Source organism: Rhinolophus ferrumequinum, chromosome 7 (genome assembly GCF_004115265.2).
Source record: "Rhinolophus ferrumequinum isolate MPI-CBG mRhiFer1 chromosome 7, mRhiFer1_v1.p, whole genome shotgun sequence".
Lineage (NCBI taxonomy): Eukaryota > Metazoa > Chordata > Mammalia > Chiroptera > Rhinolophidae > Rhinolophus > Rhinolophus ferrumequinum.
In genome coordinates, this window is record NC_046290.1 from 99,225,686 (window position 1) to 99,243,141 (window position 17,456).

At 38.8% G+C, this 17,456-nt stretch overlaps 1 protein-coding gene and 1 long non-coding RNA gene across 5 annotated transcripts in view; one reads left to right on the forward strand and one right to left on the reverse strand.

The window, feature by feature from the left end:
• RABGEF1 (RAB guanine nucleotide exchange factor 1) overlaps nt 1-12,896 on the reverse strand; it is a 62,209-nt gene extending 49,313 nt beyond the window's left edge. Inside the window, exon 1 of one of the 4 annotated variants that reach the window (XM_033110982.1) lies at nt 12,770-12,896. The gene's annotated coding sequence lies outside the window, so the exon portion shown is untranslated. The other 3 variants (XM_033110983.1, XM_033110985.1, XM_033110984.1) reach the window with 3 other exon arrangements.
• Nucleotides 12,897-13,036: 140 nt separating this feature from the next.
• LOC117025187 (uncharacterized) overlaps nt 13,037-17,456 on the forward strand; it is a 41,516-nt gene continuing 37,096 nt past the window's right edge. Inside the window, exon 1 of the long non-coding RNA XR_004423561.1 lies at nt 13,037-13,372. This is a non-coding gene — a long non-coding RNA (uncharacterized LOC117025187). The remainder of the gene's footprint in view (nt 13,373-17,456) is intronic.

A 17,456-nucleotide genomic window follows, 5' to 3' on the forward strand; every position in this document is an offset into this window, starting at 1 on the left:
CTGGAAGGAGATTCTCCCTAGAGCCTCCAGATAAGAGCCTAGGCTGGCTGACACCTTAATTTTGATCTCTTGAGATCCTTAACAGAGTACTCAGCTGCGCTGGCAAGGAGCTCTGACTTACAGAACTTTGAGGGAATAAATGGGTCTTGTTTTCAGCTGCTAAGTTTGTGCCATAACAAATTATGGCAACAACAGAAAGCTATTACAGGCCTCCTCTCCTTTGCTCTCACCTTCGCACAGGTCTTTTAATTCCTGTAATGTTATGCTCTTAGCTGTTCATATGGTGATTGCTCTCTCATCACTTAGGTCTCAGCTTTACATGTCACACTTTCAGAATGGCTTTCCCTGGCCACTCTATCTAAAGCAGTACCTATCCCAACCTACCCAACCGTCACCTCCACCCTGGGCCCAGCACTGTTTCTCCATACCCCATCTGTTTCTAACGAGGAAGGGTAGGAACGGTGTGCAGGGGCGAGTTAGCCAAGCAGGCCTGAGTTGCTCAAATCATGTACCTTCTCAGAAGGGCATGCTGTGTGACTGGCTCCTGACCAGCTCCTGGTATCTGAGTTCTTGGAGTGTCCTTCCATACTAATGATAAGGGTATTTTGTATGCCTGGAGTCTTGAACCACACTGTACCAGCTTGTCTAAACCATTTGTGCAAACAGTATGATGTATGGTGAAGACCTGCTTTCCTTCCAGGGCCTGGAGCTGCAGTAACTGTGGTCAATCATGAAGGCACTTGTGCCTATGTGACCAGCCTCCAATTAAAACCCTGGAATCCTAGGCTCGAGAGAATTTCCCTCACAGAAAACACATTACACGTGTTGCTACAGTTTGCTGTTATCGGCTTAAACGCACCCTTGCAACTCTCCTGGGAGAAGACTCTTGGAAGTTCACGCCTGTACCCTCCAAAGTCTGCTCAGTGCACCATTTTCCTTCATTGATCCTGCTTTAGGTCATTTCACTGTAATAAAACACAGCCAGGATAACAGAGTCCTGTGAGTCCTTCTAGTGAATCCCAAACCTGGGGCAGTCTTAGGGACTACTGACACAAGGTGTGATAATAAACGGGGTGGCAAGAGAGAAAGCTTAGTGGTAATACAATAGTATCTTGACTATGGTGGTGGTTACAGGAATCTACATATGATAAAAGGACAGAACTATACACATACATTGTGTAGATGCCAATTTCTTGATTCTGATATTGTGCAATAGTTATGCAAGATGTAACTATTGGGGGAAACTGATTATATTTGCAATTTCCTGTTAATCTGTAATTTCAAATTAAAAGATTTTTTAACTCCACTTAAAATTTTAAAATTACAACACCTGTGATTGAACCAATGCTTATCAGACAGTTAAACATACCACTCAGATCCTTTCTGTTTCTAAGTATGGAAAACAAACCAAGCAGGTGAACTCCCAAATGTGCATGTCAGGATTTGAAAGGCTATGCAGTGGTGATGACAGCTGCTTCGGTGGGGTACAGTCAGTACACCCAGATTAGGCATCAGAGCTATACACACCACATATCCTTTTCAGTTAGGGATAAACACGGGAATCAATTCTGTCTTTCCTAGGCAGAAAGTCCTACCCCTTGTCAGTGAGACACAATCCAGAGGCAAGCTACCATCACCACTGCACCTAGGAGAGAGGTCAAAGGGACCACACCAGTCAGTTCCTGTTGGAGGCTGCACTCCAAGAAGCAGGTTTTTATTGAGTAACCTGGGCATAAAAAATGCATAATTCAATTGGTCCACTCACTAGGAAAGACAGTAAAAAAAAAACAATCTCTACTGCTGAGACTCCTGTGAACTGTGCCCCAGGGCTAGTATTTAATCTGGACTGAAGTACACTAAAAAGAGCCCGAGGAATACAAAGCCCCGAGTTACCCATGTTCTTCCTTAAGGCTCTGTATGCAAACCAGATTCATCTCTACTAAAGAAAACAAACAAACAAACAAAAAACACCCAGCTTGTGGATTTGAGCAGCTACCTACTACCTTCCTTACGAGAGTCCTGCTTCCTTCCTATTCTTGGGTTCAAGGCCACGTGCTCATAGATCATTCCTATAGGCAACTCACCTGGGATTGCAAACATCCAATCAACTCTACCAAAATGATAAACGATCCTTGGAACTTGGTCAAGAAATAAAACTTATAGGTTAGCTTTTTACCTTAAATTTGTTTTTTTCCAGGTATAGAAGTAAAAGATGTTTACTCTAATTAAAAAAAAACAAACACAAAACCCTGAGATATATAGACAAGCAGAAAATAAAGTAGAAAGAAAATAAAAACATAACCCAGAGACAGTCATTATATTCTTGTAGTGCTTTCCCTACTCATCACTCATTCATTTATTCAACAAATATTTATATACTGATTTACACTACAAAGGTCTGACAATTAAGTTCGTGAACTCATTCTAGAATAAGTGCTACATACCTCATCACTGAATATCACTATGTTCACCTTCAAAATACTCCCCTTGGGAAGCTATGCACCGACGCCAGCGCCTAGTCAACCCTTCAAAGCAATCTTGGAACTCTTTTTCTGGAATGGTCATCAGAGCTATCATCGCATTACCCTTGGTGTCCTGAATGTCACCAAAATGTCTTCCTTCCAATATTTCCTTTATCTTCGGGTAACGAAAGAAGTCACTGGGGGCCAGATCAGCTGAGTAGGGAGGGTGTTCCAATACAGTTATTTGTTCACCGGCTAAAAACTCCCTCACAGACAGTGCCGTGTGAGCTGGTGCATTGTCGTGATGCAAGAGCCATGAACTGTTGGCAAAAAGTTCAGGTAGTTTTCGTCTTTTTCATGCAGTCTTTTCAGCACTTCCAAATAGTAAACTTGGTTAACTGTTTGTCCAATTGGTATAAATTCATAATGAATAATCCCTCTGATATCAAAAAAGGCTAGTGACAGAGTTTTGGCTTTTGATTGGACTGACGGAACTTTTGTGGTCATGGAGAATTGGCTGACTTCCATTGTGCACTTTGATGCTTTGTTTCAGGGTCGTATTATTGGTACATCCATGTTTCCTCACCAGTGATAACACGGTCCAGAACATCATCTTGCCTCTCCAAACTTCTACTCTCCTTTGCTTTTGTTCATCGGTGAGCTCCTTTGGAACTATTTTTGCACACACCTTCCTCATGCCAAGATTTTCAGTGAAGATTTTCCTAACTGTTTCTCTATCGATGTTTACTTGGTCTGCTATGCTTCTCATAGACGATTCTGATGCACAATTCGATGAATTTTTGCAATGTTTTCGTCCGTTCTGCTCCTTACTGGCTGCCCTGACATCTCTTCATCAGTGACATGTTCTCTCTCTCAGAAAAACGTTTAATCCATTTGTACACTGACGTTTTCTTCATGGCATTATCCCCATAAACTTGGACTAACATGTCCCTGATTTCACTTTCACTCTTGCCAAGCCAAGCTTAACAAGAAATTTAAAGTTTATTCGTTGCTCTAATTGAAGCTCAAGACATTCTTGCCACGACACACACAATAATGAACGCCAGTCAGCAAGACACCGCCACTCGTCGACACGAACACAGCTGTGAGACACTGATATACCAAGGTTATGAACCTTCCCGAGCTGTTTTTTCAGTGTTGCCTATGTAAGTGCACGGTGGCAAGTTCATGAACTTAATTGTCAGACAGGCAATTTATGACAGGCACTTTAGATACAAATGTAAGTAAAACAGTCCCTGTGGCACTTACTGTATGGGCGGTGTAACTATATATCTAGGCCTGAGAGAAGAAATTAAAACACTATGAACACTGAGGAATTATTTAATTTTAAAGTTTCACAAAAGAATTTGTTTATATAAAACTCTTATAAATAATCTAAGTTAGGAAATAAAGACAGATCTTATTCATGATAGTATCAAAATATAAAATCATTTAGGAAATATTTTAATAAAAAAATTATATGAGCTACACAAAAATACTGAGACATAAAGGAGGTTTAAATAATTGGTAAAACATATACCAGGATACAGTATGAGAAAATTAAATATTATAAAAATGGAAAATGTTTCAAAATTTGTAAGTGTACTACAAATGACAATAAAAACCCAAAAGACTTTTTTGAACCTGACAAAATTATTCTATATTTCATTAGCAATAATAAACAGGAAAGAGTTTTAAAATTTTTCTAAATTAATTTATTGATTTAAATTTTCTGCAAACTACTGTAGCTAAAATAGTGTGAGCTTAACAACAAAACTGGCAAATCACTATAGAACAAACTGACCCAAAAATGAATGCTAATATACTACGCAAAATAACTTAATATTAGATGAAAAGGGATAGGGAAGAATTTTCAATAAACAATGCTTAAATAACCAACTGGTCAACAATCTGGTATCCCCACAAATTAATTACCTTAAAGAGATACAGGTTTTAAAGACAAATGAAAAAACAGAAAGACCTAAAATTAAGTATTTGTGAAACTTCTAAAAAGGTGAAGGCTTACAAGCCCCAGGAGAAATAAAAAAGGAAACATTTGAATACATAAATTGAACCAAACAGAAAGGCAAGTCAGAAACTAGGAAAAGTATTTTAACTAAATAGGATAATGAAGTATTTTATCATACTTGGAAATTATACTAATAATAAGAATTTGTAAATCTCTGATATGCAGGGTAAGGATATGAACAGACAAATAGCAAAATGGGAATAGCTTCCCGGATACAGAAATGGAATGTCAAAGGGTTTATGCATTTTAAATTCTTATATACTACCAAACTGGCCTCACAAAAAGATTGTGCCCATTTTACATTCCTACCTGCAATGTTTATATAAGAGGACCTACTATCCCACAAACTTGTAAATACTGAATTATTAATTTTTGCCAATCTGAAAGGTAAAAAAAAAAAATCATTTCTCGTTTTCACATGCATTTCCTTAAGAAGGTCAACCATCTTTATACATATCTATTGATCATTAGTATAATTCCTTTGAGGAATTTGTCATGTTTTTGCTCATTTTTCTGTCATCCTTTTTTCTTTTTATAAGTGCTCTTTTTATATTATCTCTTAGTCCTTGACTTTAATGTTATGAAGACACTACAGTTTTAACCAAAGAATGAGTGTTTTAAATCTATACCTAAGTTTCACCAACTTTCATATAATTTACTATACTGCTTCCAAAATGAATGTCACACAGAGAATCAATGGCAGAGTTCCAATGTTAAATATAACAAAACAAAGTATCCAAACACTAGCCTGCCTAAATAATTCCAAATGATAATCAAATCCCTGGAATAGAATGTACAGTTTATGCTGCCGGAATGAGCAGAGCTGACAGCATTGTTAAGGAAGGAATTCTGGACAATTTCCTATTGCACTAAATGGCGCCCTCTTCAGGTAAGTGAGGTTATGACTCCAACCTGAGCATGCCATTCCCCAGGCTAGTGACTCAAACGTACATGGAAAAGAAGTACGTGCCGCCCTAATCTGCTCCTACCACGCTCTACCTTCTCTCTCAGAGGCCGCCGATTCCCCAGTTGGCCAGTTAATCCGATAAGCAACTGACCAAAAATCATCTCTTAACACCACTTAAAGTAACAACAAACTGCAAAATATAAAGTGGCTTCAATAATTAAAAGTTTTTCTTCCCAGTTGTGTCTTAGTTTTAGCTTTGCTGCAGGCATTTCACCCTTAGTTGCTGTGGCTGGGCAAAGTACTAACAAACACGTATCTCTGAGACAGAAGGAACACAAAACAACTGCCTGGACTGAAAGTGTATTTATTCAGCTCTGCTCAAATAAATATTTGTATTGTTTTAAGCTTTCGAGAAGTGCCTTGTGTGTACAGAAAATTCAATCCAATTAAACTGCAGAAAATTTCAAAAGCTGCTAAAACCATCCCATCTGTTGTGTGTTGACCTGTGTTGCCCCCAAAAGACAGGCTGAACCCCAATACTGTGAATGTGATTTGGAAAAGTACCTTTGCAGATGTAATTAGTTAAAACGAGGTGGGCCCTGAATCCAATGAGTGGGATTGACAGGGACAAGTTCCTGAGAGACAGACACAGACAGAACCATGTGGTCAGCAGGCAGAGACTGGAGTGATGCAGCTGCCAGGCAAGGAATGCCATGGGCTGCCAGCGATCATCTCCCCCGGCGCCTCCGACAGGACAGGGCCCTGCCCACACCTGGGTCATACTTACAGCCTCCAAAACTGTGAGAGAAGACATTTCTGTTTTAAGCCACCCAGTTTGTGGTAATTTGTTACAGCAACTCTGGGAAACTAATAAATCATCCATTAAGAATTGCTGTAAATTCTAAATAATTAAAATAAATGAGTTTTCCACCAGCTGACACAGAACTGAGGGTTCACTGCATCACTTGCTCTTTACAAGTTGGGTAATCATATATCCCACTTAGTGACAACAGTCCTGGCTTATGCCTGGTGTCCTGGAACCCCTCTGGTTCTCAAAAGTAACCTGCTCTGGATAATAAATTAGATGGTTGTCTTATTTATGACCAAGCCTAGAATACTTCTGTTTGTCCACCTTTAAATCCTACCTCGTTCAAATAACACCTGATTTCCCCTTTCCCAAAGACGGAATAATTCTCTCTGTATTTACAGTATTTTATAAATACAGCCATTATAATACTTATACTCCATGTTCGTAGACACATAGCACAGTGCCAGGAACAGAGTACTCAGTAGTTGTTTTCTAAATTTATTAAATGGTTAACTCGGAAGACTAAGTACCTGCACAGTTTTCTTTCACTTTTGTCACTTATACATTCTCCAGGGCCCAATGAGGGTAGCAGTACAAAATCCAACCTCCTAATCAGTTTTTCTCAGAATCTAAAAACTTTAAACTTCAAAAGAATCTCAACTTATTTATCATACACTATTTTATTACATATAAATAAGAAATTTTGAAATTTCATATATATATGTGTGTGTGTGTGTGTGTGTGTGTGTGTATGGTATAAATAATTTATTCAGTTAATCAAATTACTGAAAAGGCAAAAATTCTCCTTTAAGGAAATAGCCTACAACTTCTCATGGGTAACTAACTAAATAAATAAATCTGTCTGCAATTTGTTCCCAAATATGTCCAAGAAGAAAAGCAGGCTCTTGGGAGAGAGTAGTGTCTACGTAATACAGCTGATATTCAAAGAACTTAAATACTAAATTTCAATATTGTCTCTGTCATCAGACATTCTATTTCCTGGGGCAGGTAACACATCATAATGACATTCTATAGGTGCGTTAGCAGTTAGCACATAGGTATGCAAACACTGCCATCTAATTATTTCTCATAAACAGTATTTAAGATATGTTCATTCATGACTATACAACATTTGAAATCATAGACAAATAAAATCTACACACTTATCACACTACACCCCTGCAATGGCTAATAAATTCATACAAATAAAAATATAATTCAATCTACTAAGTAGAAGCTGAGCATATTACTTCCTGAGACACTAATTATAATGGACTTTGACATTCTATTTCATCAGCCAACAGTTTTGTTTTTCACATTTTTTATTTGCATGTTCTTAAAATATCCTATTCAAGACTTTGGCTACTAGCCCAATTCATTTTTCAGGAACATATTTAAAAAAACAATGTCAAAAGCTCTATGGAAATGCAATTAATGAACCACTGTGTTATATAACTATATTTAGGCAAGGACAGATGCCTCATTGTTAAGAATCAATCAGGATGTTCTCTAATCTCTGTAGGAGCTATAAGCTATAACACGTCAAAATAAAATGATCTGGAATTACCTGAAATAGTTTCATATGAAAACTCACAATAAATAATGGTTTACTTATCTGTACAACTCTAATGCAATAGAGTTCCTAATAAAACACAGAATGAAATTTAAGAACACATACACCGAGCAAAGTCCCTACCAAGGTATAACCTAAAGTCATCACAAATCACAGCAGTGAGATCACCAGCTAAAGTTTTACTCTAACATATAAATATAAACCTCTTTTTCCAGGATGGCACACTATCTTTATAAATATCATTATGGCTGCCCTAATCTCATGAGACAAATTTATAGCGAATAGAAAAAATATACGTACTGTACAGAAAACAAATACATAAAATAATATTCCAACTTCTCCAGTCCTGATGGATGCCTAGATATATTTTTTCTCCCGTTCTACAAACCACGGCCAAATGCCCTGAGTTTGTAGCTCCCAGCCCATTTTCTGGATAGAAAGATGCAGAACTGTCCAAGGCCCTTTTGAAATGGTGAGTTCTGATCCCTGCCAGTATGTTGACTTCTATTAACTGTATAGGTCCAGGCCACCTTGTGGGCCCACAGTCCAGTCCACCTCAGGTGGTATTACGTCATGGTTAGGTGCAGACCACTGAGTCGGTCAGACTACCTGGCTTCAAATCTCCATCACCTCTTGTACTGCTCTGAACCACATTTGTTTACATTTTTCTTTTCAGGGGATGAGGGGAGAGGACAATGAGTTAATGCATGTAAAGAGCTTATTATTAGCCCAGTACCTGGCCCGCATTAGCACTTAAAAATTTTGAAATATTATTACATAAAAGGGCAACTTTTTAGCTTGCACAAAATACAGGTATGTTCATTTAATTTACTGGACACTCCATCTAAGATGAGTGGATCTGTTCCCTTCTTAAAACTAAATTTCATGCCTGGACTTTTCAAGCCAACAGGCAGGCTCTCTGTGCTAGAGCTAACACCCCAAACCTACTTTCAGAAATGAATCTTAGGTCTGTTGTTTGGTATTCCCTTCAGCCCATCTCTTTGTGGAGGTTAAGTGACTTTCATTTAAATATTTGTCCTTGTCAGACTCCTCCATTTTCATACCCCCCCATCCCCCGCCCTACGATAAAGCATGCCTGCTAAAAATATGGCTCTGTGATTAACCAACATCATAAAAAGTCAATGTACTGGAAAAACTTGTCAGAAAGCACAAACTCAAACCCCACTGCTAATAAATTCATATAAAAGCGCCACTGAGAAACTAAGTATTTATGGAAGGTAACCCAAAGAATGTGCGACCCCCATCTCATCTAGATAATCTAAAAAGATCCTCAAATTACGTTTAGAGATTTAAGTACTTAGATGACATTATTTTGGCAGCACTGGAACTGCTTTTACTGAATTATGTTTTGATGTTATGTCATCAACCCACACAAGAAGACAAGGAGGAATTTTACTATAAAACAAAGTAAAACACAACACGGTCCTTTTAAATGTATGCTGTATTTACTTAAGGATGTAGTTGAGGAGTTTCTCAATACAAGGAGTCTTTGGGAACCCTAAAGAGAAATTGGTTTTTTCTCTTATGGTCACTGAACCTTCTCTGCTCTGGCTACTAAAAAGAAGAGCCAAACTTTTGACCCTCTAACAAATACCTATGACACCAGTCCAAGTACTTTGTGTACAGATCTTATTCCTGTTTCTACCTTAAATTTTCTTTCTCCCTCAGTCTCGAATTCATCACCCCTTATTTCTGTATGCTACCAAAGGTATGTTGTATGTATCTTTGTAAGTCATTATGAACTCCTTCTGCAACAAAATGTGATACAAGTAAATGATATCCTCTACTTGAAAAACATTACAGCACAATAAAATATTGTCTTCCATTAATAAACATTTTATGAGTTCAATTTCTAAAGACATTATCTTTTTTGTGCTCCAAAAGAAAACAGAAAGTATTTTAGCAACCATTATTTCTAAAATTAGGAAATTCTAACAACAGAGGAAATACAAAAATAAAACACTTTCATTATGTATTTTTAACTTTGGAGCACACAGAAAATTGTAAATATATCCCCATGTAAAAATCCAACAGTTAATTTTTAGTTTAAAATACACACCAAATCATCATGACTGCAATTACAATTGAGTATTCTGAATGGGAACTGACCAGACTAGCTTCAGATTTGATTCATACAATTTGTGTACAACCCCTTCGTTGCCCTGTTCCTAGCACAGAGGATGATGCCATCACTCCTTAATGTGAGGCAGCAAAGAATTTAGAGCCCCAAAGGCTCTTGCTACATTCCTGCTTCAGGGAAGCCAGCAATCTCCTTGCTGTCATTTGAGGAAAATAAAAAGCTTAAGATTCTCTTAGTGTGTAAAACTTTACCCATTCATGAACTCATACTTGTCATTCTGATCATAACTTCTGACTTTTAACTATATATATGTATCTAGTTAATTGATTATAATTAGTTTTTCACCCTCCTAGTGACCATAAATGAGGTATGCTACCAGACACACGAAAAAAGGCTCTACTACGCAGTAAAATTTATACTTTCTACGCCAACAGTACTTCATCAAAATCAGAAATCTCACTGGGTAATTTGAAAGTGGCACCATAAAAAGACAGCCTTTTCTTAAAGTATTTTAGCTTCATCCAAATAGCAAACACAAAAAACATGAGTTACACATATTAAGTGGGATAAAAACAAGTCTATCGTTGTTTCTCCTAAGCATTTATTCAACAATAGTCTAGCTTATTTCAAGGTATTTCAGTCATCTGAAACATGATGTTTCTACAATGCTTTATGAAAGACATGAGCGTTTAATAAGACTTTCAAAATGTTTGGCCTCTATTGTGAAACTCTTGTTTTTAGTGTGACAACTTTATTTATGGGTTAAGAAGACACTTAATAGCATTTCTATTCTGTGTCACAGAATAGACAGGTGTATGTTACACAGGTATTGCCTACATTTTAGGGATAGATCAGCTCTGCTAGAAATGTATCCTTTGCAACCAATAAAAACATATGTGCCCAAAATTAAATTCATACTGTCAAGACTGAAATTCTGCCTCTAGCCAAAGACTGCCACAAGTAAATCAAACAGGATCTTAGTTTTTTTTGTATGTAAATATTAAAATAAGTATTGATCAAATTTTCACTGGAAACTAACATCAGAAATCAATGAATTCTCATCAAGGGAATAAGTCTCATGGAACATTTGTGAATTCCCAACCTGGATTGAAAATGCAAAGAGATAAAAGCAGAATTTCTGTTTATAGAAGCTTACAAATTCGCAGGTCCGTCACTCTTACACAAAGAAACAAGTAGTAAATAAACAGACAATTCAATTCAAACACTTAATGAGCAGAAAAGATTAAAATACGCATATCACATAATCAAGCACACAGACCTGGGCACAATCCCCAGCCACCACACAGCAAACTTCTATTTAAGGACGAAATGCCCCTCCTTAAAGCCCTTCCCCAGTGCTGTCACTAGCAGGTCAAAGGCCTAGCAAGCTCCAGCATCTCTGCCCCTCTACCTCCACCTCTGCCCTGCTCTTTTTCACTTTTCAAAAACCACCTCCTGGTAGTTACTGGCCACTTTTCCTTTAGTGGCACCACGCCCACATTCCTATCTACCCCTAAAATTCCCACCCTGCTTTGTTAGTTTGAATATTACTCAATTCTTCACTTTACTTCCACAAAGGCCTTCCATGCCACCTTTCTCCACCGTCCACATCCTGCAGTCCCTCGGGGTGAGGAGGGACCTTTAGAGTGCTCCAATGTTGTTTTCAAAGTATCTTTGCTGTGTCTCCTCCCTCCCCTCTCCTAAATTGTCTAACTTCTAGAGAGAAGAAACAGGATAGTTTACAACGTCAGTAAAAACTCAAATCTTGAACACTTCTTAATCTTCTGCATGCGAACCAGTAACTCTTAAAAATTAACATTATTTACTAAATAAACTAAAAATACAGTCAAATCTTCTTGCACCTCTGGCAAGTTGTACCTCTGGTACAACTATTTAATAATTTTTTAAAAGCAGTTTTAGGTTTATAGAAAAAAGTACAACTATTTTTTAATCTCAAAAAACAAAACAACTCTTCGGTTCCCAAAAAACCACACCTCGGGTGATGCTGTAAACTCGTTCCGGCAATTTTTCACGTCTAATCTCAAAGGCAACACGAGCCCACCAGCGACCAATGACAGACACAGTTCCCAAACACAGGTCTTGGTCACCAGCGCTGAGACACCACCAGCAGCTGTCTATGAGCTGTTCTCCAAAGTGGCTGGGTCCTTCCCTCCCTCTCTACTAAACTTCCGTGATGGCTGGGCATCCCCTCTGCTCTCCTCCAACACGGTTCGGAAGCAGGGACTTCTGCCCCTAATCCCAGGGCCTCAACCAATCACAGGGCGAAAGTTAGGACCAGTCTTCAAGTCCCGCGCGACGAAAGTCAGCACCCTTCCAGCTCCGGCTCGTTTCCCTCCCCAAGACCGACGCGGGTTCGTGATGCCCCGGCTCCCCTGCCAAGGCCAGGATGCGATCTGGGTCCAAAGCCTCCAATCCAGGCGGGTCCCCAAGGCCCCAGGGCACGACCCGACCGGCCGCCACCACAGGTGTACCTTCGGACTCCGCGGACTGGACAGTGAGGAGAAAGCCGGCCAGAGGGAAGCCATCCCGCGAGGGCAGGATGGGTGGCACAAGTCGGCCAGGAAATGATAGTAAGCGTCTGTCCGTCGGGGTTGGGCTGGGCCTTGGAGAACTTGACCAGCGCCTGACACGGGCAGGCTGAGCTCTAAGAGGATTAAGGGAGACGACCACGGCCTGGGGCCGGCCAGGGCCGCGCCGCCGGGGCCGGGGTTGGGACAGAGGACCACAAGAGGCTCCGAAGCCAAACGGCCCCGGCCGGTGGGAGGCACTGACGAATGACCCAGCAGCCCCCGCCCGGATGGCGCCGCCGCCCCGCCACCTGGAGCCGCGAAGAGCGCTGCCCTCGGCCCGGGTCCGTCAGCTCCGTACCTCGTCTGCGGCTCAACCGGCGTCCAGAACGCGGCTCTCCTCGCGTCTCTCCAGTGGGTCGCGGGTCCGCCAGTCCACAACCCGCCCTCACAAGGGCCCTCCCTTTCTCAAGCCCCGCCCCCGGCGCCGCGTGCGCACGTGACGCGCGCACAGACGTCACTTCCGGGGCCCTGGTTTGAGTGGGAGGTTACCTGTGCGTGTTCCGCAGGAGTCTCTGCTGGGTGGCGCAAGGCCGAGGCGGGCACGGAATGACAGCACCGGCAATGCCAGGGGAAGTTGCCGGCCTCGAGGCTATCCCTGGGCGCTGACCTGAAGCGTCGGGAGCCGGCGAAGAATCGGCGTTTCTGTCTTTTCTTCAGTCCTCGCTTCTGGGATGTCACGCGCAATAGCTTGAGGGCGACTCTGCCTGTTCTTGGGTCCTGCCCGACCATGTCTTAACGTGGAACCGGAGGCGGAGGCTGCTAAGTTTGCGGGAGAGGAGTCATTGGGCCCGAAGACGGTTGCCAACACGTAGGGAATGAGGCCGCTTGAAAAACTAATGAATCCCATTCTCTCACGGATTTTAGGATTGTCCAGGTGTTCACATTAAAGGATGTGAAAGAGGTTAGTTGATCCAGAAGCGTTCTTAAATACCTGAGTTAAGCGACACTAGAAGTTGAATAAATTAGCTAGTGTCACACAGTATTAACGGTCAAGTTATAAAGGAAACACAGTTTTTGTGATTCCTATTTCAGAAACTTTGTGTTAAAAAACAAAATTTACCGGGTATAATTTGAAGATCTAATTGGCTTTATTAAGTGATTCATGAATTGGTCAGCACTCCATCTAGTAACTAAAAGGGTGCTCTGAGGGGTTGTACAAAATGGAAGGTTTTTATAGGAAGAAAGTAGGGCAAGGGAGCTATTAAAAGCACGATTTTTGGGTCTGCACATTTTATTTGGGGGAAGAAAATGGGAAGAGTTTTTATCATTAAAATTGCCTCTTCTTTCTATGAGGTATGAAGAGGGCTCATTCATATATTACCTTACTGGTGCTTGACCAGGAAGTTCCAGAATGGTTAAGAGTATATTTCTGGGAGAGGTTGAAACTGCAATTGCAATCTTTGACCTTCTCGATTAATTCCTAAGTATTTTATTCATTTCAATGCTATTGTAAGTGGAATTATTTTCTTAGTTTCCTTTTCAGATTATTCATTGTAAGTGTATAGAAATGCAACTGATTTTTGTGTATTGCTTTGTATCTTGCTACTTTGCTGCACTTATTATAGGTTTTTGTGTGTGTGTGTGTGTGTGTGTGTGTGTGTGTGTGATCTTTGGGGTTTTCTACATATAAGAAGAAACAGATAATTTTATTCTTCCTTTCCAATTTGGATGCCTTTTATTTCTTTTTCTTGGCTAGTTGCTTGGGCTACCACTTCCAATACTCTGTTGAACAGAATTGGCAAAAATGGGCATCCCTGATCTTAGTGGAAAAACTTGCAATCTTTCACCACTGGGTGTAATGTTAGGTGTGGGTTTTTCATATGTGGCTTTCTTATGTTGAGGTAGTTTCCCTCTATTCCTAGATTGTAGAGTGTTTCTACCATGAGAGGGCATTGAATTGTGTCACACACTTTTTCTCTTCAATTGAAAAAATCAGGGAGTTTTCCCCCCCGTTACTCTCCTAACATAGTGTATAACACTGATCAATTTCTGTATGTTTAACCATCCTTGTATTCCAAGAATATATCCCACATGGTCACAGTATATAATCCTATTAATATGCTGCTAAATTCAGTATTGTATTTTGTTGAGGATATTTTTCTGTCAATGTTCATATGGAATATTGGCTTTGTTTTCTTGTAGTGTCTTTGATTGGCTCAGTATCAGGGCAATGCTGGCTTTATACCATAGAATGAGTTACAAAGCATTCCCTCCCCTTTCAATTCTTTGGAAGAGTTTGAGAAGGCTTGGTATTAGTTTTTCTTTAAATGTTTGGTAAAATTCACCAGGGAAGCCATCAAATCCAGGGTTTTTTCTTTGGTGGGAAGTTTTTGATTCAATATCCTTACTAGTTATAGGTCTATTCAAATTTTCTGTGTTTTTTTCTTTGTTGGGAAGTTTTTGATTACTGATTCAATATCCTTACTAGTCATAGGTCTATTCAAATTTTCTGTTTCATTGTGATTCAGACTTGGTAGGCTATGTTTCTAGGAATTACTTCATTTCATTTGGTTATTCAATTTGTTTGTATACATAAATGCTCATAGTACTGCTCTCTTATAACCCCCTTTTTAATGTAAAGTCAGTAATGTCCTCCCTTTCTTTTCTGATTTTAGCAATTTGAATCTTCTCTTTTTTTCTCAGTCAATCTAGCTAAAGATTTGTCAATTTTGCTCATTTTTTTAAAAAAACCAAGTTTTGGTGCTGTTGATTTTCTATTTTGTTTTCCTATTCTCATTCCATTGATCTCCATTCTAATCTTTATTTCCTACCTTCTGCTAGCTTTGAATCACTTTTCTCTTCTTTTTCTAGTTCCTCTAAGGTATATAGTTATTAGAGATCTTTTTTAATATAGATGATTAAAACTATAAATTTCCCTCTGAGCACAGCTTTCACTGCATTCCCTAGGTTTTGTTTGTTGTGTTTTCATTTTGATTTGTCTCAAAGTATTTTTTATTTCTTTTTTTATTTTTAAGATTTTATTGGGGAAAGGAAACAGGACTTTATTGGGGAACAGTGTGTACTTCCACAATTTTTTCCAAGTCAAGTAGTTGTCCTTTCAATCATAGTTGTGGAGGGCACAGTTCAGCTCCAAGTCCAGTTGCCATTGTTAGTTGCAGGGGGCGCAGCCCACCATCCCTTGCAGGAGTCGAACCAGCAACCTTGCGGTTGAGAGCCCACTGGCCCATGTGGGAATCGAACCGGCAGCCTTCAGCATTAGGAGCATGGAACTCCAACCGCCTGAGTCACTGGGCCAGCCCTCAAAGTATTTTCTAATTTCTTCTTTGACCATTGGTTGTTTAAGGCTTTTTTTTTTTTAATTTATATATTTCTGGGAGTTTTTCTTCTGTTACTGATTTCTAAATTTGTTCCATTGTGATGAGAAAAGATACTTTGTCTGATTTCAGTCTTTTAAAATTTATTAAGACTTGTTTTGTGACCTAACATGTTCTACTCTGAACAATGAATGTTCTATGTGCACTTTAGGAGAACGTATAATCCATTATTGTTGGGTGAAGTGTTCTATATATATTTGATAGGTCTAATTATAACATCGTCCAAAGACTCTCTTTCCTTATTGATCTTGTCTCTGGTTGTTTTATCCATTATTGAGACTGGGATAGTGAAGTTTCCAATTATTACTTTAGAACTATCAATTTCTCCCTTAATCCTGTCCCTTTTTGTTTCATATATATTTGGTGCTCTGTTGTACATATATACAGAGGGTGCAAAAAAAATGTATACACATTTTAAGAAAGGAGAACTGTATTAAAATTGTAATACTCGATATATACCAATAAAAGATGAAAACAAATCACGTTTGACTTCTGTAATTACATACAAGAGGTGCTCAAAGTGGTTACCATCAGCGTCTAGACACTTGAGCAATGTTGACCAAAGTGTCCACTTATATAAATTTTTTTGGCACTCCTGGTTTTTTGGCACCCCAAATATATGCTTATAATTGTTGTATCATCTTCTTGGATTAAATCCTTTTCAGTATGTAATGTCCTTCTTATCTCTTGTAACCATTTTTAATGTAAAATCTATTCAGTCTAATAATATAGCACTCCAGCTGGTTACTATTTACGTGGAATGTATTTTTCCATCCTTCTACTTTCAACCTCTTTGTACCTTTGTATCTAAAGTTAGTCTTCTATAGACAGCATATAGATGGAACTTGTACGAAAATTCATTCTGCCAATCTCTGAGATTTAATTGGAAGTAATTTAAACTGATAAAGAATGATTTATTTCTGCCATTTTGCTACTTGCTTTCTATATGCCTTATATGTTTTTGTTTCTCAGTTTGTCCATTACTGCATTTTTTGGTATCTAGTTGTGTTTCTGTAGCCTACCATTTTGATTCTATCATTTTCTGTATATTTTTTGGTTACTTTCTTAGTGGTTACCTTTGGGATTATAATTAACATCTTAAACTTATGACACCAACTTGTTGTAAGTTCAATAATACCAATTTACTTAAAATAGTATATACTCTGCTACTGTACATCTCTGTCCCTCTCATTTTATCTTGCTGTTGTCAGAGATCATCTTTATAAATCATGTGCCTATTAACAAATGTTTATAATTAATGTTTTATGCATGTCCTTTTAAATCACATAGGGAAAAAAGAGGAGTTACAAAACAAAGTATAATACTGGCTTTTACATTTACCTAGGTATTTGCCTTTACTAGTGTTCTTTATGTCTTTATGTGCTTTCAACTTATTATCTAGTGTCATTTGTTACTGAGCCTGAAGGATTCCTTTTAACATTTCTTATAAGCAGTTCCACTAATAATGAACGATAGCTTTTGTTTATCTGGGGATGTCTTAATTTCTTCATTCTTGAAGAATAATTTTGCCAGATATAGAATTCTTAGTTAACAGGTTTTTTTGTTTTACTTTCTTTCTAATTTTTTTGACATTCAGTTGTTCTTTTATATTAATTTCAGGTGTGCAGCATAGGGGTTAGACATTATAAT